This window comes from Herpailurus yagouaroundi, unplaced genomic scaffold, assembly GCF_014898765.1.
Source record: "Herpailurus yagouaroundi ecotype Mexico unplaced genomic scaffold, PumYag 193, whole genome shotgun sequence".
NCBI lineage: Eukaryota > Metazoa > Chordata > Mammalia > Carnivora > Felidae > Herpailurus > Herpailurus yagouaroundi.
Window position 1 is genome coordinate 7,290,566 of NW_024412424.1, and position 19,234 is coordinate 7,309,799.

General features: G+C 40.8%; 1 protein-coding gene across 2 annotated transcripts in view; it reads right to left on the reverse strand.

Moving 5' to 3' along the window:
- RHOA (ras homolog family member A) overlaps window positions 1-19,234 on the reverse strand; it is a 63,862-nt gene that overhangs the window by 34,149 nt on the left and 10,479 nt on the right. The window lies entirely within an intron of this gene.

Below are 19,234 nucleotides of genomic sequence, written 5' to 3' on the forward strand. Positions count from 1 at the left end.
GCACTGGATACTGAAAAGAAAACCGAAACAAAACCAGACCCAACCCTACACTTTGGTTTGTCATGGTGTCAGCGCAGCAGCCTACAACTAAGTTCCTAAAATGCCACTTTGGACTAATTTAAGAAAGTATCCCAGTTTTTACTTTTACTCAATAGTGACATTGGTTGCTCTTGTACTTTATGGAAAAAAAAATGTTTTTTTTTAACCTTCATACACAGTATCAAAAATACTTAACTGCTGTATACCTTCAAAATTTAACAGAAATGAGATCATACTGGTTTGTTTCTTATCTTGATTGCAGAAAAACTGCTGCATTTTGCAGTGACCCATTTACATGGCATTCTCAGCTTAGACTGCATGAGAAGAAATACATGCGGTGAAATGTTGGAACCAAAAAAAATAAAATAAAATAAAAACTTTAAAAAAATCTTAAAAAAAACTGTAACTGTCTACAAAGCTGGCTTCATTAAGCAATTAAGCAATATAACAAATAAGAACTTCACTGAGAGGTAAGTAAGAAAGATGTTGGGATAGAGAAATCAGCTCAGGGATCAAAGATCAAAAACTTAAGTCAGGGGCACCTGGGTGGTTCTGTAGGTTAAGTATCTGATTCTTGATTTCAGATCAGGTCATGATCTTAGGTTCATGGGTTCAAACCCTGTGCTGACAGTGTGGAGCCGGCTTGGGAGTCTGTGTCCCCCTCCCCCGCTTGCATGCCCATGTGCTCGCTTGCGTGCTCCCTCTCTCTCAAAGTAAATAAATAAACTTAAAAAAAAAAAAAAAAAAAGGAAATTTAAGCCTGCATCACAAAGCCATCCTGGATCACAAAGATACCTCCTGGCTATTAAGGACTGCACTGCATTAGCAATGTTTTCCAACAAAGTTCTCTGAAACTGAAAGTCACCTCCAAGTCTCCAGGTAAAGGGTCCAATTCACTGTATTCCATTATCATCTGCATCACAATATAATTTTATACAAAGTAAAGGCATATTTGGTCCTAGACACATCTTCCTTCTGGCTAGGAATCCTCCCCACCTCTTGTCTATCTAGTAAATATTCACCTTCCAAAATAACAAAAATCATATTTTTAAAGTTTTTTTTAAGTAATCTCTACACCCAATGGGGGCTCAAACTCATGACCCTAAGATCAAGAGTGGCACGATCTTCCAATTGAGCCAGCCAGGCACCCCAAAAGTCACTTCTTTCCTGATCTCTGCCATTTCCTTTTCCCTCCCCACACAACCTCCTTCATAAATATCTTCACATTTATTTACCACTCTTATTTAACGGAGATTCTCTTTACTAAATTGAAAGCTAATTTAGGGCATGGGTAGTATTATTCATCTTTATACCACCAATGCCAGGGGCACACAGATGGATCAGTCTGTTGAGTGTCCAACTCTGGGTCAGGTCATGATCTCATGGTTTGCGGGTTTGAGCCCCGAGTTGGGCTTGGCGCTGACAGCACCTGCTTCAGATTCTCTGTCTCCCTCTCTCTGTCCCTCCCTCCCTTCCCTGCTCATATGCCGGCTCTCTCTCAAAAATAAACATTAAAAAAAAGAAAAGTGTACCACCAATGATGGACATCATTAGGCTACCTATGTGTGTTTCCTGAATGGGGAAAAAAAAAAAAAAAAAACAACGCACAAAAAACACTATGTAATCTACCAGTGGCTGCTATAAACAGAAAAAAAATTTCAATTTCAATCCACCTTTCAAAGGAAGCACGTGTGAAGCTCTACTCAATACCATGAAGAAAGACTTCCCTCATATCTGAATCATACATAAGCAGGGAGGAAGCCAAAAACTTCTACAAGTTATAAACTGGAATATAAAAATAGTGGGAAAAGTATATAGGGGGAGAAGAATTATTGTTTGAAGCACTTTGAACGGAAGAGAGAGAATATTAAGTCTGCATTCTCGGGCACCTGGGTGGCTCAGTCAGTTAAGCGTCCAACTTCAGCTCAGGTCATGATCTCACAGTCTGTGAGTTCAAGCCCCACGTCGGGCTCTGTGCTGACAGCTCAGAGCCTGGAGCCTGCTTCGGATTCTGTGTCTCCCTCTCTCTCTGCCCCTCCCCTGCTCATGCTCTGTCTCTGTCTCAAAAATAAATAAAAACATTAAAAAAAAGTCTGCACTCTCTTCCAAAGACGGTACTATCATAGTTTTACTGCCCAACACAGTAGCCACTAGTCACGTGTCTATTTCTTAATATTTTAATTAATTGAAATTTAAAAATTCACTTCCTTTGTCCCAATGACACATTTCAAATGCTCAACAGCCACACAGGACTATTGTGTGGACAAGACAGACACAGAACATATCCATTATCACAAAAGGTGTAATTTTAAACAATTCTGCCATGGTTGTTTGGCAGACGCAGGATTCTTATTCAATGTTCTCCTCATTTTCTTGCATGCTACAAAGATCTTCCAAAGAAAATATACCCATAATTTCATGCTATAGGTTTCCTAGAAAACATTTACAGCAAACATCAGGTCATTTAAAGATAAATTCTGGCAGGCACTCCCACTCACCCCTCATGCCTCCTCCAAGTCAGTCCACTCTTCCACCCACTACTTCAGTAGGATGACAATCACCTCCTGCCTTGACAGGTCCAGCCTTGTCTAAATTCTTATCTCCTTACATCTGATCAGCCTAACACAAACCTAGAGTTTTTAATGGGCCATTCCCTGTTGCTAGAGAGCAGCCTTATCTGAAAGAAAGTCTTAGAGAAAACAATACAATGTAATTAAGTGCTGTAACACAAGTTCTTCCTCTCCTGTACCAACAAAGAGAAAGTAAGCAATTCTGCTAGAGGCTTCAGAGAAGGTAACATCTGACCTAGACCTTGAAGAATGAGGACAAGTAACCTGAGAGGAGTTGAGAGTGGTAATGGTTTAGGAATACTTCCTAATGTGAGGAACAGCCTGAGCAAATGACCTCAATGACCCTAAATATAAAAATTCAGAGGGGCGTCTGGGTGGCTCAGTTGATTAAGTGTCCAACTCTTGATTTTAGTTCAGGTCATGATCTTATGGTTTGTGGGTGCAAGTTCCACACAGGGCTCCATCGGGCTCTGTGCTGTCAGCAAGGGGATTTTCCCTCTCCCTCTCTGCTCCTCCCCTGCTTGCGCACTCTCTCTCAAAATAAACACACAAATGTAAAAAAAAAAAAAAAAAAAAAAAATTCAGAGAGGAGGGACACCTGCCTGGCTGGCTCAATCTGTAGAGTGTGCACCCATGTTGGGTGTAGAGATTACTTAAAATAAATAAATAAATAAATAAAATCTTAAAGAAAAAAAAAAAGGAATTCAGAGAGGAGACTGTTGGAAAATGAAGCTAGAAAGATGAATGGTTACACTGGAGGATCTGGAATGTCAATACACAGCAACCTGTATTCTATTCTGTAAGCGAGGGAAAGCCACTGGAAAACACAATCAGATCTGTGATTTACAAAGACAGCTTTGGCAGCAGCATTTGAAATAGCTAGAAGGTGGACTGGGCAGGGATGAGAAGACCATGATGAGAGTATGAGAGTGCCCTGGAGGAGAGAGAAGCCTAATGAAAAGGTGAGGTGGAAGGAGCACAATCTAATAGGCTTTTCCTAACACTACACACATTTCTGTCCTACCCCCACCCCCCTGAACCAGTTGAAAAAGATTAGTGCCCAGGTAAATTGTTACTGCAGGTAAAAAAGCATAGGCCTCAAGTGTATAGAATGGGGAGAGGCAGTGATCAATCCACAGAGACTGCCAGTAACATGGAAAAGGTAGGCACAAAAAACCCAGAGATATTTATATTTGAAGAGAGCAGTCAGAAAGCTATGATGACAACCAGCACCAAGAGAAAGGAAGAGGGTACTTCAAGGAATGGCTTCATATTATATGGCTAGCAAAAAGGGCATGGGCACAGCAATCAAAACCCTTTCAGTTGGCCACAGGGGAAGAGTAGTAGACTGTGGTAGACTGAGAAGATGAGGGCATGGAGGTCGGTGATATAAAATGTTCTTTCAAAAAGTTAGGAAATACATGTTACAACATGGATGAACCTTGAAAACTTTATGTTCAGTAAAAGAAGCCAGTCACAAAAGACCAAATATATGGTTCCAGTTATATGAAAATGTCCAGAACAGACAAATCTACAGAGACAGATTAATGGTTGCCTAAGGCTGGGGGTTGTGATGGGAGAATGGGGAATGACAGTTGAAGAGTATAGGAGTTTCTTTTTGAGGTGATGAAAATACTCTAAAATTGATTATACAACTGTGAATATACTAAAACCCACTATTTGTACACTTTAAATGGGCAAATTGTATGGTATATAAATTGTACCTCATAAAACTGTTACCAGGAAAAGTCATCCCCCCCCCCCCCCCAATTAAGAGAAAAAAGGTCTGGAATGTGTGGTAGACTACACATTGTCTGTCTGCCTCATTATCGTTCCCTTTCCTGGTCATACAGCTGCCAATAATAAAGACTACATTTCCTGGACTCTGTTGCACCTAGGTGAAGTCATTAAGGTCTGGCCAGTGGACTATATGCAGAATTGATGCAGGATAGAGGAGACTTGCTAGAGCAATGTTGTTTTTTTTTTTTTTTTTTTAATTTTTTTTTCAACGTTTATTTATTTTTGGGACAGAGAGAGACAGAGCATGAATGGGGGAGGGGCAGAGAGAGAGGGAGACACAGAATCGGAAACAGGCTCCAGGCTCTGAGCCATCAGCCCAGAGCCCGACGCGGGGCTCGAACTCCCGGACCGCGAGATCGTGACCTGGCTGAAGTCGGACGCTTAACCGACTGCGCCACCCAGGCGCCCCAACTAGAGCAATGTTTTGAGATTAAGGGGAGTATATCTAGTACAGAAGTGGAAGGCGTGACCCTGGATATGAAATATTGACTCCTACAGGACTGCTCCACTGTTAACAGAGGAGGAAGCAGACCACAACAGCCAAACCACAGGCAAATGAATAGAGGTGGTGGCAGACCCTTGTATTTGCTTCCATGTTCTCAATTAAGAAGCAAGATTGTTAGTTGACAGTAAGGCTAGGGAAGGAAAAAAGAAAGCGTGAGCTAAAGAGGTGGTGCTGTCTAAAAATAGGAGAAGAAATGGGCTAAGGAATCGCAGTGGAACTGCTAGGCAGTGCTACAGGCCACCTTTCAAGTTAGGGGTCATGAATTCAAAGCAAGACCAGTAAGCATGTTTTCTTCCTTCTCCAGCTACATTCAGTTACAGGTGTAGAGTGAGTGAAAAGATGGACTGAAAACAGGGATGAGGTTTTCAGCCCTGAGCCTGGGTGGCTCAGTTGGCTAAGTGTCCAGCTCTTGGTTCTGGCTCAGGTCATGATCTCACGGTTCATGGGTTCAAGCCCTGCATCAGGCTCTGCCCTGACAGTGCAGAGCCTGCTTGGGATTCTCTCTCTCTGCCCTTCCCCAACTTGTGAGCATGTGCTTGTGTGCTCTCTCTCTCAAAATAAATAAAACTTTAATTTTTTAAAACACATTTTATTTTTGGGGCACCTGGATGGCTCAGTCGGTTAAGCATCCAACTTCGGCTCAGGTCATGATCTCATGGTTCGTGGGTTTGAGCCCCGCATCGGGCTCTGTGCTGACAGCTCAGAGCCTGGAGCCTGTTTCGGATTCTGTGCCTCCCTCTCTCTCTGCCCCTCCCCCACTTGCACTCTGTCTCTGTCTCAAAAATAAATAAACATTAAAAAAAAAAAAAAAACACATTTTATTTTTTTGAGAGACAGAGCACAAGAAGGGGAAGGGCAGAGAGAGAAGGAGACACAATCCAAGGCAGGCTGCAGCCTCTGAGCTGTCAGAACAGAGCTCAATGCATGGCTTGAACCCAGGAACCAGGAGATCATGACCTGAGCCCAAGTCAGACACTCAACTGACTGAGCCACCCAGGCGACCCAAAATAAATAAAACTTTAAAATAAATAAATAAAAATAAACAGGGCTGAGGTTTTGTCAGATAAGATGAAATGGGACAGGAGAAAAAGGGTTGAGAATATATACAAGGGAGTGATTACAGTAATGAACTATGAACTCTAAGTTGAGTAAGGAGAAAAGTGGTAACTGAAGATGAGGAGCAATAAAAGGGAAGTAAGATCATTGGACTGTAAGCCCCAGTGAGGCTGAAGAATTTCAGTGTCTGAGTATTAGATGGATTAAGTCATAAAACTAGCATATTACCATTGTTGTAGGGGGCAATTTCTTTGTAGGGTCACTGGCAACATCTATCAGAATTCAAACTGCATATATCCATTGAACCAGCAATTCCACTTACAAAAATTTATTCTACAAATATATTCACACATAAATACAATCATTTGTGTTCAAGAATGCTCACTTCAGCAATACTCATAATACCAAAAGACTAGAAACAATCTAGATGTTCCTTCTCCACAGAAGAAGATATTGGTTAAATATCGTAATCATACAATGGCATATTATGCAACCATTAAAAATAAAAAGGATTTGGGGCACCTGGGTAGCTCAGTTGGTTAAGCATCAGACTTCAGCTTAGGTCATGATCTCACAATTTGTGAGTTTGAGTCCCGCTTTGGATGAGCTTGGGCCCTCCTTCAGGTGAGTTCGAACCCCACTTCAGATAAACATGAGCCCCCACATCAGGTGAACCCTGCTTTTTTCTCCTTCCCTGCCCCTCGTGGGATTCTCTCTCCCTTTCTCTCTGTCCCTTGCTCACTTGCGACCTCTCTTTCTGTCTTGCTAAATACAGATAGATAAAAATAAAAAATATATAAATAAAAATAAAGGCTAGACTCTTTTTTTTTTTTTTCCAACGTTTATTTATTTTTGGGACAGAGAGAGACAGAGCATGAACGGGAGAGGGGCAGAGAGAGGGAGACACAGAATCGGAAACAGGCTCCAGGCTCTGAGCCATCAGGCCAGAGCCCGACGCGGGGCTCGAACTCGCGGACCGCGAGATCGTGACCTGGCTGAAGTCGGACGCTTAACCGACTGTGCCACCCAGGCGCCCCAAGGCTAGACTCTTTAAAAATAAAAAGAGATGTTAACAAGTGATCTCCAAGATAGATTATTAAATGAGAAGAGTTAAGGTGCTGAATATGTATACTGTCATAACACTGTGTAATGATGGGATGTATAGACATACAGAACAGGGCCTGGCAGAAATGCACAATTAATATTCACTGAAGAACAATGGACACTAGTGTAATCACAGACTCTCTCAACAAAGGCTGCCTCTAGGAACCATATATCATTTTGTATCGAATCTACCAAATGTATTATGTTTTTTGTTTTGTTTCAAAGTAGTCTCCACACCAAAGTGGAACCTAATACAGGGCTTGAACTCACAATCCTGAGCAGAGATCAAGAATTGGATACTGGGGTGCCTGGGTGGCTCAGTCGGTTGAGCGTCCGACTTTGGCTCAGGTCACGATCTCACGATTCGTGGGTTCGAGCCCCATCTTGGGCTTTGTGCTGACAGCTCAGAGCCTGGAGCCTGCTTAGGATTCTATGTCTTCCTCTCTCTCTGCCCCTCCCCTGCTCTCTCTCTCTCTCTCTCTCTCAAAAATAAACAAACATTAAAAAAAAAAAAGTCAGATATTTAACCAACTGAGCCACCCAGGCACTCCTGTATTTTTTAAAAAAGATTACAGCACTGACATATAGATCTTTCCAAGTCAGTACACGAGGTAAAAAAAAGAAAGAAAAAAAGAAAAACCAAAGCAGTAGTACAACATACACAAAGATCCATCCTGGAATCTGACGTCCTAAAGGCTTATAAAAGTATACTGTCCCCTCTCCCCCTTACAACTTCCCTAGGCTAGCCAAGACTGACTCACTACTCTCTCTTCCCTACAAAGAAGTAAAATAAGAGTATCTGTGATCAAGCACAGTTTAACACTGCCAACAACTGATTCCCACCACTCCTAACACTTCTCTTTATCTCCTTTTAGGCCAAGAGTTACAACTTCCCCCAGAGGGGCCTCCCTGACTACTCAAACACATATTCTTCTTCATCGATTAACTCCTATAGTGCTTGGTCTACTAGGCGCTGCTTCCCAAATTATGTAAGCCTACATCACTTGGTATTCTGCTTGCACTGGTAGTGAGAAGGCTCTGTACCCTGGTACTAGTGTTCAGAACAGCTGTGAATCTTTGGGCAAGTTACTTAAGCCCTCTGTGTCTCTACTTCCTCATCTGTACCAATGGGAAAAATAATGGTTCCTATCCTCACAGAATAGTGGTAATTATTAAATGAGTAACAGAGGAAAGGGCTTAGAACAATACCTAGCATGTAACAGCTGTTTAACTATTGGATACTATTACCTGTAAATTTCAATAAAAAAGACTGTATCTTCAATTCTATATTCCCCATAATGCCCAACAGGGTCAAATATGGCAATGAAGAGAAGTGTTTGCTGATTGAATCAAAGAAAAGAAACCTAGCCTTTCTAAGTTAATAGATAAAAATGCACTGGTATAGGGGCACCTGGCTGTCTCAGTCAAAAGAAAGAGCCCGCTACTCTTGATCTCAGGGTCATGAGTTTGAGCCCTGTGCTGGGTGTAGAAATTATTAAAAATAAATAAATAAATAAACTTTAAAAAAATGCATGGGTGTAAGAAAGAGTTAATTTTTTAACTTTTTGAAGGGAAACTTTCAAAAGCTCAAGTTACTAAGATTAGACATTAGCCTTCAAATTTACTTCCTCTTAAGCACTTCCCTTCTTTTCTAAGTTGGCCTTAAGTCTCATTCTTAAGAAGAAATTGCTTCTTTTCCAACAAGACTTACAAGCAGCAAACTATTATATATAAAACTCCCTAGTCCATACATTTATGTATGAAATATCATAAAGGAGGGGGGGAAGACTAAACATCTATCTTATCATCTTCTATATGGCAAAAAAGCCTTGAAGTAAGCAATCCTGGGAGTCTTTTTTTTAAGTTTATTATTATTATTTTTAGTAATTTCTACACCCAAGAAAGCTTAGGTGCTTGGGAAATCTTGGGGCTTGAACTCTCAACCCCTAGATCAAGAGTCATATGCACTACTGACTGAGCCAGCCAAGCACGCCATTCTTGGAATATTTTAAAGCAGCAACTTCAACTGCTGAAGAGACTCATTACGGGAGATTAAAAAATAATCTATTCACAGCTAAAACACTGAAGATTGCAAACTATTTTTTCCATAAATTAGAGCAAATTCAAGGATACCTGAATACAGTGGTGTTTTTTCAAAACTGAAGCTTTTCCCAATCTAGCAAATAACTTTTTTTTAAGGCCAAGTGTTTTTAAGGCCTATAAGGATTCCTTTCTTGTATTCTAGTAAGTGTTTCCCGAACAGTAGATAAAGGCCTAGAAATTGTGCACTACCATTACCGTATCTTACCTTATGAATAATCTTGACTGTTCACTATAGTTGGAGGAAGATATGATCACATACACTCCAATCCCTATTCCATCCACACATGCTAGAAGGGGCCACCTGACACATGTTCTCAAAGATTTCCAGGTGATTCTTACCCACTTCCCCTCCCACCTAAAACACTACCAACAACCTTACCTGACCAAAGATTACACTAGGGTTTCAAAATCTGAATCCCATCCTGCATATGTCTAACAAGAAAACAGCATCTACCATACGGACTACTCAGTAAAATCAGAAATGTTCAGTCCCATGTAGATTAACCAAAGTAAAAGTTTTGGGTTTTTTTGTTTGTTTTGTTTTGAGAGACTGTGTGTGGGGGAGAGAGAGAGAGAGGGAAAGGAGAATCAATCCCACACAGGCTCTGCACTGTCAGCTCAGAGCCTGATGTGGGGCTCGATCCCACAAACCGTGAGATCATGACCTGAGCTGAAATCAAGAGTCAGATGCTTAACTGACTGAACCACTCAAGTGCCCCAAGGTTTTTTTCTTTTTTCTTTTTTTAAGTTAATTTGTTTATTTTGGGAAAGAGCAAGAAAGAATAGTGGGGGAGGGGCAGAGAGAGAGGGAGAGAGAATCCCAAGCAGGCTCCACACTGTCAGCACAGAGCCCAACACAGGGCTCGATCTCATGAACCATGAGATCATAACCTGAGCTGAAATTAAGAATCAGATGCTTAACTGAGTGAGCCGCCCAGACACCCTCAAAGTAAAAGATTCTATTAGAAATTAATTTCAGTTATAAGCAGCAATAGTTACTGAGTTATAGGTAGTTGACAGTAATGGTAAAGGAGCTATGCTACTTAAGAGTTCATCAACGCTCTATCGCTTACTAGCTTTGTGCTCCATTACAAGCAGTTTCCTTACATGTCAAGTGGCGAATGAAATCTTCTAAACATGGTTGGTATGAAGATTAAATAAGACCAAAAGAGCTTACTTACTGAAAATAGGTCCGTGTTCAATAAAGGTTTCTCATTACTACTTAGGTCTCATTTTGGACAAATGGTAACTCCCTCCAAATTCCAACTGTCCAGAACTTGAGGACCAGTTTGTAATATGGCCTGACCTGGAAAGAATGTTGTTTCTCCTAAAACGAAAATTTTACCAGTCTAGCAAATATAGCTGACCCTTGAACAACACCGGTTTGAACTGCACTGGTCTACTTAATATCTGGATTTGCAGTAGACTACTAAACATATTTTCTCTTATGATTCTTTTTCTTTTTATTTTATTAAAATTTTTTTTTTCAACGTTTATTTATTTTTGGGACAGAGAGAGACAGAGCATGAACGGGGGAGGGGCAGAGAGAGAGGGAGACACAGAATCGGAAGCAGGCTCCAGGCTCTGAGCCATCAGCCCAGAGCCCGACGCGGGGCTCGAACTCACGGACCGCGAGATCGTGACCTGGCTGAAGTCGGACGCTTAACCGACTGCGCCACCCAGGCGCCCCATGATTCTTTTTCTTTTTAAGTAGGCTCCATGCTCAATGTGGGCCTTGAACTCATGACCCTAAGATCAAGAGTCACATACTTCTCTGACTGAGCCAGCTAGGTGCCCCTCTTATGATTTTTAGTACTGTATCTTTTTTTTTCTTTCTTTCTTTATTTTGAGAGAGACAGAGACAGCGCAAGTAGGGGAGGGGCAGAGAGAGAGAGAGAGAGAAAGAGAGAGAGAGAGAATGCCAAGCAGGCTCCACAATGTCAGCATGGAGCCCGATGCAAGGCTTGAACTCACGAACTGTGAGGTCATGACCTCAGCTGAAATCAAGAGTCAGACACTTAACTGACTGAGCCACCCAGGTGTCCCTCTAGCTTACTTTAAGAATACAGTATACAGGGGCACCTGAATGGCTCAGTCGCCTAAGTGTCTGACTCTTGATTTCGACTCAGATCATGATCTCACAGTTCCTGAGTTCAAGCCTTATATTGGGGTCTGTGCGGACAGTGTGGAGCCTGCTTCAGATTCTCATTCTCATTCTCATTCTCTCTCTCTCTCTCTCTCTCTCTCTCTCCCCCTGCCCCATCCCTGCTCACTCATGTGCACAGGTGCTCTTTCTCTTAAAAATAAATAACCCCCCCCCCAAAATACAGTATATAACACATTTAACATACAAAACACATGTTAATCGACTTTATGTCATCAGTAAGGCTTCCAGTCAACAGTAGGCTGTTAGTTACATATTTGGGGAGTCCAGTTATACTCAAAATTTCGGCTGCACAGGGGTCAGTGCCCCACCCCCCATACTGTTCAAGAGTCAGCTGTAATTAGTTTTTCAAAGTATGTATCACATCCATACCTGACCCCACCCTCTTCTTTCCTGTTGAAAAAAATAATAAATTACTACTTATCTCTCACTGCCTGAAATTATAGGCCCACAATACTTCATCCAAAAGCCTTGGGACTAGATATTTCTAAAGTCAGAATTTTTCAGATTTCAGAAAGATGGTATGGTACAAATGCCAAATACTCTGTAATATACCCAATGGGTTAATAGTTCTTCAGTAAAATAAATGAACATGTAAGGAGGATAAAAACTAAACAACCTCTCATCAGTTCAGTTCAGGTTTTACCATCAAGTGGGTTTGTGATCTTCAGAACTTTCCAAAAGAAAGTTATGACCATCCCTAACCCAATGCCAATTTGCTTTAAAATATACACACGCCATCACATTCTTCTGAATACTTTTTTTTTAAATTTTTTTTAACGTTTATTTATTTTTGAGACAGAGAGAGACAGAGCATGAATGGGGGAGGGTCAGAGAGAGGGAGACACAGAATCCGAAACAGGCTCCAGGCTCTGAGCTGTCAGCACAGAGCCCAACGCGGGGCTTGAACTCACGGACCGTGAGATCATGACCCGAGCCGAAGTCGGCCGCTCAACTGACTGAGCCACCCAGGCGCCCCTCTTCTGAATACTTTTTAAGCACTTTTTCTAATGCCCTCAGGTCTGATTTTTCCCATGACTGGTAACTACGCTATTATCTCAGAGAAGTGGACTGAGCCATTCCTGCTATTTCTCTTGGGAAATTAAAACAAAATAGCCTTTAAATTAGGTAAGTTGGGGGCAGGGGGTGGTGTGCATTTAAGCTAAACTTCATGGCTGACAGTAATTTGAATTCTACAACCTAAATTAGCTGAATGATTTCAATAACTTGTTCAGGGACTATACATTTTACAATACTTATTTTCTTAGACTCACAGTAAATCTGCCTCTGTGCACAATTTTTAGCAGATAAGGAGCTACCAAAGGTGCTTCAGATGGTGCTATTTGGTTATAATGCATGTATTATCTAGACATTTATTAACCAAACATTCATTATAAGCAGGCACAAAACAGTTCTCCAGCTGAGAAACAGTTGTAGAAATAATTCAACTGAATAACTATGCTGCTTCTGCTGGATCAAGATCTTTACAATATTTTGGAAAGATAATGAATAAATTCCTATGCAGAAAAAATAATCACAGCTTTAAAATGATAGCATACTTCAAATAATTATAATTTTACCTCATGATTCTACAAAGGGACTAATTACACAAAAGAAATAGTGATGATTACAGTAAGCTTTCCTCAACCACTGAAGAAATAAAAGCATTTAATACAGCATAACTTTAGACATGGCTTAATTTTTTAACTTTTTACTGTATTCATTACTTTAAACACATTACTTTAAAAACAGATTAGAAGTTGAGTTCAGGGGTACCTAGGAGGCAGAGTCAGTTGAGCGTCTGACTTTGGCTGGGGTCATGATCTCGCAGTTTTATGAGTTCCAGCCCCACAACGGGCTTGCAGCTGTCCGCGCAGAGCCAGCTTCAAATCCTTTGTTCCCCTTTCTCTGCCCCTCCCCCACTCTTGCTCTCTCAAAAATAAAATAAAATTTAAAAAGTTGAGGGGCACCTGGGTGGCTCAGCTGGTTAGGCATTGACTTCAGCTCAGTTTATGATCTCACGGTTCATGAGTTCGAGCCTCGCGTCGGGCTCCATGCTGCCAGCTCAGAGCCTGGAGCCTGCTTCGGATTATGTCTCCCTCTCTCTCTGCCCCTCCCCCACTCACTCTCTGTCTCTCTCCATCTCTCAAAAGTAAATGAACATTTAAAAAAAGTTTTTAAGGTTGAGTTCATGAAACTTACCTTTTTGACATCCATATGCCTCAATTATATAATCTAGTTTGAAGTTTTACATCCTGTAGTACCCCCTTCTCCACAAAGGATATGTTCCAAGACCCGCAGTGGATGCCTGAAACCACAGATGGTACCGAACCCTACATACACTACGTCTTTCCTGTACATACATACCTATGATAAAATTTAATTTACAAATTACACACAGCAAGAGACTAAACAATAATTAATAATGAAATATAATAATTATAATATGCTATAATGAGTTATGTGAATATAGTCTCTCCCCTCAAAATACCTTATTGCATTGGACTTACCCTCTTGTAATGATGTGAGATGATAAAATGCCTATGTGATGAGATGAAATGAGGTGAATGATGTAAGCACTGTGATGTAGCATTAGGCTGCTAATGACTTTCTGACATGTCAAAAGGGAGGATCATTACTTTCGGACCATGGTTGACCAGGACAGAAAGCCAGGATAAGAACCAGTGTGTGTTTTATTTCTCTCTCCACATAAGTTGTTATGAATCAGTATTGTACAGATGACTATTATAAAAGCAAAAGTTGTCTAGTCTTTTAGAAACTAAAAAAAATTTTTAAGAAATTTTAAAAATCATAAAAATCCTGTGAATTTTACTCAGAAGAATGATGATCCTAATGAACATTAAAAAGTTCCTCCCAGGGCGCCTGGGTGGCGCAGTCGGTTAAGCGTCCGACTTCAGCCAGGTCACGATCTCGCGGTCCGTGAGTTCGAGCCCCGCATCAGGCTCTGGGCTGATGGCTCAGAACCTGGAGCCTGTTTCCGATTCTGTGTCTCCCTCTCTCTCTGCCCCTCCCCCGTTCATGCTCTGTCTCTCTCTGTCCCAAAAATAAATAAACGTTGAAAAAAAAAATTAAAAAAAAAAAAAAAGTTCCTCCCAATCCAGGTTTTGTCAATGTTTCTGCAGCACGGTGTAGTGTCAATGCAAGCTGTGCAAAAAATATTTTGGATGAAATCTAGGTACAAAATGTCATATTATAGACAAGAAAATATATTAAATCCCAGGACAGTATCTTATGAAATTATAAAACCCAAAGCATACAACCACCCTCAGCCAAAACAATATAATATCCTATAACTCAGGCTATTAACCCAGGGTATCTTCCTTCTTTCCTTTGCCCTTAATGCACCCCACCTACCCTTCCCCACTTAGATAACTCATACTTCAGGCTAAGTCAGTCTCTCAGGGTGTTCCCTGAGCTCCCAATTTAGATCAGGCCTTTTGGATACTCCCACAGCACCAAACCTCTCTCTGCCTCACTCATCACACCCCTCCAAAGTTTCTTCCTCCCAAACCCCATTAGTATAAGAATCATTATCTGTCTTATTAACCACTGTCAGACAAGCATAGGTGCAAGCACATAATAGTTAAGTGTTCAAATAATAAATCTGAAAAAAATAAATTTCCAGGAGCAAAGAAGCTTTATACAACCAATTTGGCAAACACAGATTTTAAAAAGAAAACAGTTACAACAAGCTCGGCTGTGTACACTAATGGTGAGGCTACCTCCTAGGGTAGGAGTCTAGTAGTTCAAGAATTCACCCTCGGGGCGCCTGGGTGGCTCAGTGGGTTAAGCGTCCCACTTCGGCTCAGGTCATGATCTCACGGTCCCTGAGTTCGACCCCCGCGTCAGGCTCTGTGCTGACAGCTCAGAGCCTGGAGCCTGTTTCAGATTCTGTGTCTCCCTCTCTCTGACCCTCCCCCGTTAATGCTCTGTCTATCTCTGTCTCAAAAATAAATAAACGTTAAAAAAAAAAAATTAAAAAAAAAAAAAGAATTCACCCTCACAGAATTATAGAAACCTCTCATACAATCAGAAACTTAAACTGGGGCGCCTGGATGGCTCAGTCGGTTGAGCATCCGACTTCAGCTCAAGTCATGATCTTGTGGTCCGTGGGTTTGAGCCTCACATTGGGCTCTGTGCTGATAGCTCAGAGCCTGGAGCCTGCTTTGGATTCTCTCTCTCTGCCCCTTCCCCACTCACACTCGTCTGTCTCTCAAAGATCAACATAAAAAAAAAGAAACAAATTATCTGTAACAGTAATGCTAAAACTCAGATCCTCCCTATGAACTTATTTGCTCTTATTTTATAAACGATTCTGTAAGTCTAACTGGACAGTAGCTGAGTTCACAACAGTTTAGAAAAACGCATGCTTGAGTGAGAAAGCAGTGTAGCCTATGACAAGACTTAGGACACAGAAAACCCTGTAAATCAGGTTAGAAACATAAAATGGAGAGGGAGAGAAGTGCCATTCTGGCCAGTCCTAAAGCAGGCTGACAGACTCCAAGGACAGAACTCAAAAACTCTCCCTTAGGAGGAAAGACCTCATTCATTACATGGAGAAGCTTAAGTCCTAGATACCGTAAGACAGGGAAAAAGACGTCCACTGCAGAAATAAAACAAAAAAGTTGTAAAGCTTAAGAAAGAAAGCTTCATTTATCTAGAATACAATGATACTATTTCAGTGGTTTAAGATCTCGATTTTTTCCCAAGAGCCATACTGTACCTAAACACACATGAATTCCATAAAAGCTTAAAGATGCCTTACAATGCCTTCTCTTGGAGCAAAACTATCAGTATTATGAAGGTGAAAATAAAGGTCAAAATACAGCTTTTTAACCAGCCAGTCCTCAATGTAACAACCAAATCAGAATCAAATTTCTGTTCAAACAATAAGCCAGGTTGAAAAGCATAGACTTTTCATATGCACTCCCTTCTCAAATACCTTCCATTCTACTGCTTTTGTCCTTTGTTAAAGTACACATTTAAAATGAATAGAGAGGGGCGCCTGGGTGGCTCAGGAAGTTGAGCATCTGACTTTGGCTCAGGTCATGATCTCACAGTTCATGAGTTCGAGCCCCGCATCAGGCTCTCTGCTGTCAGCACATAGCCTGCTTTGGATCCTCTGTCCCCTCTCTCTCTGCACCTCCCCCACTAGAGCTCTCTCTTTCAAAATTAAACATTTAAAATTAGTAATAAATAAATAAAGTAAAATGAATACAATACATACTACTTCATTAAGAGGAAAAAAATCACTATATTGAAACTCTTTCAGTGCCATGGGCAGAACTGTCCTATCGACCCCAGGTTCATCTACACCCAGGACTGTCCCTGACACACAGGAAACACCATTAAACACTCGGGAAATTAAATTGAAAACATAAAGCCATTTATTTGGTTTGCAAACAACATAGGAAAACGCCTGGCAAAAAGGCTCAAACCAACTGTCCATTTGTTCACAATGCACTTGAGCCTGGTACTATTGTTATTTTGCCATCTTGATCAAGCAGTTGTTAAGGGTCGATGTCAGTTCAAGGGCTCTTAGAGATGGAGAGCAGCACACCCAAGGCAAATGAAGGCAAGCAGAGGAAAACCCCACAAGGCCTCCAATATACGGCCAAGTAAGAATAACCCCAGACTAGGGGCGCCTGGGTGGCTCAGTTGGTTGAGCATCCGGCTTCGGCTCAGGTAATGATCTCACGGTTGGTGAATTCGAGCCCCACGTCGAGCCCCACGTCGGGCCCTGTGCTGACAGCTCAGAGCCTGGAGCCTGCTGTGGATTCTGTGTCTCTCTCTCTCTCTGCCCCTCCCCTGCTCATGCTCTTCCCTATCTCTCGAAAGTAAATAAACATTAAAAAAAAAAAAAATTAAAAAAAAAAAAAAAAAAAAAGAATAACCCCAGACTAAAATTCTCTTTTGAGGCTAAAGGAAAGAAATACTCCCTTCTGGCTTTGTAAGTAAGAACATCAGATCATTCACCTCAAAATGTAAATATCCCAAGGTTAACCTTAAATAGATGTGCAGAATCAGAATTTGATTTTGTACAGTTTAATTCTCCACTTATATTGCTCACAAGACAATGCTTGTCTGGAGAACCACCATAAAGAGAAGAATAAACTAACTCCAGTGAGTTGCCTAGGTGTTTCAGCAATGACAATGCACAGCCAGACACTCTGCATTCTGGCGCAAACATCTTTATTCCTTTCAAGGTTCCACAATTAGCAAGATGAAAACTCTGTAAGGCCTAAACATCTATTTACAACTTTTTTTTTTAATTCAGGTGAAATACACAATATAAAGTTCACCTTTTTAAAGTGTACATTTCAGTGATATTTAGCATATTCACCATGTTGTAAAACAACCAAGCCTATCTAGTTCCAAAACATTTTCATTACCACAAAAGAAAACCCCATGCTTATTAAGCAGTCCATCTCCAGTTCCCCTTCTAGCATCTGGCAACCACCAATTCGCTTTGCATCTCTACAGGTTTACTATACTAGATACTTCATATAAATTAAATCATACAATATATGGCCTGTGTTTGGCTTCTTTCATCTAGCATAATACTTTCAAGGTTCATCCATGTTATACCACGTATTAATACTTCATCTTTTTAAGTAGTTGAAAAATATTCCATTGTATGTATACAACCACATTTGTTTACCGACTTATCTGTTGATGAACATTTGAATTATTTCCACCTTTTGGCTCTAAGAATGGTGATGCTATGAACATCTACGTACAAACATTTATTCGACTACTTGTTTTCAATTCTTTTGCGTATAGAGCTAGGAGTAGAACTGCTGGGTTGTATGCTAACTCTATATATTTAACCATTCGAGGAACTGCCAAACTGTTTTCCACAGCGTATGCTATTAAATATCTTGCGAAATAGTCACTCAGACCTATTAAGGGGAAAGAATAAGATGCGTAACAATGTGATGTGCAAATGCATGTTTCTAAAAAAAGAAAAATATGTAATATATACATATAGACACAGTATCTCTAGAAGGATATATAGAAAACAGTTATATGGTCTTCTCTAAAGAAGGATCTTGGAGGCTGAGATGGGAGAAAGGCTTTTACTCGTCATGCCTACCTACCCCCTTCTACAATGTTTCATACACATGCTTCATCAACCCCCTTGCTCTAATATTTTTAAATTTTTTGAAAGTAATCTCTACACCCAACATGGGGCTCAAACTCACAACCCTGAGATCAAGAGTGAAATGCTTTCACAACTGAGCCAGATAGGAGCCCAAATAAAATATTTTTAAAGCCCAAAGGAAGTAATACAATGAGAGGAGGATTATGCTCTGGAATAGGAAGATGATACATTTTTTTAAGTAAACTCTACCCTCAATGTGGGTCTTGAACTCATGACCCCAAGATCAAGAGTCACATACTCTTCCAAATGAGGCAGCCAGGTACCCTCATTTTTTAGTATAAACTTTTTTGTATGATTTTATTTTTACCTGGTGCATTTTTCCCTCTCTTCTTATTGAAGTAAAATACACATAACATAGGGGTGCCTAGGTGGTTCAGTTAAGCATGTGACTTTGGCTCAGGTCATGATCTCACTGTCCATGGGTTTGAGCCCAGCGTCAGGCTCTGGGCTGACAGCTCAGAGCCTGGAGCCTGCTTCATATTGTGTCTCCCTCTCTCTCTGCCCCTCCCCTGCTAGTACTCTTGTCTCTCTCTCTCTCTCTCTCTCTCTCTCTCTCTCAAAAATAAACAAACATTAAAAAAAAATTTGTTTTAAATACACATAACATAAAACTTACCATCTTAACTGACTGAGCCACCCAGGTACCCCCCCATCTACTTAAAAATGTATACATTTTTAAGTATACATTTCAGTGGTATTAAATATAT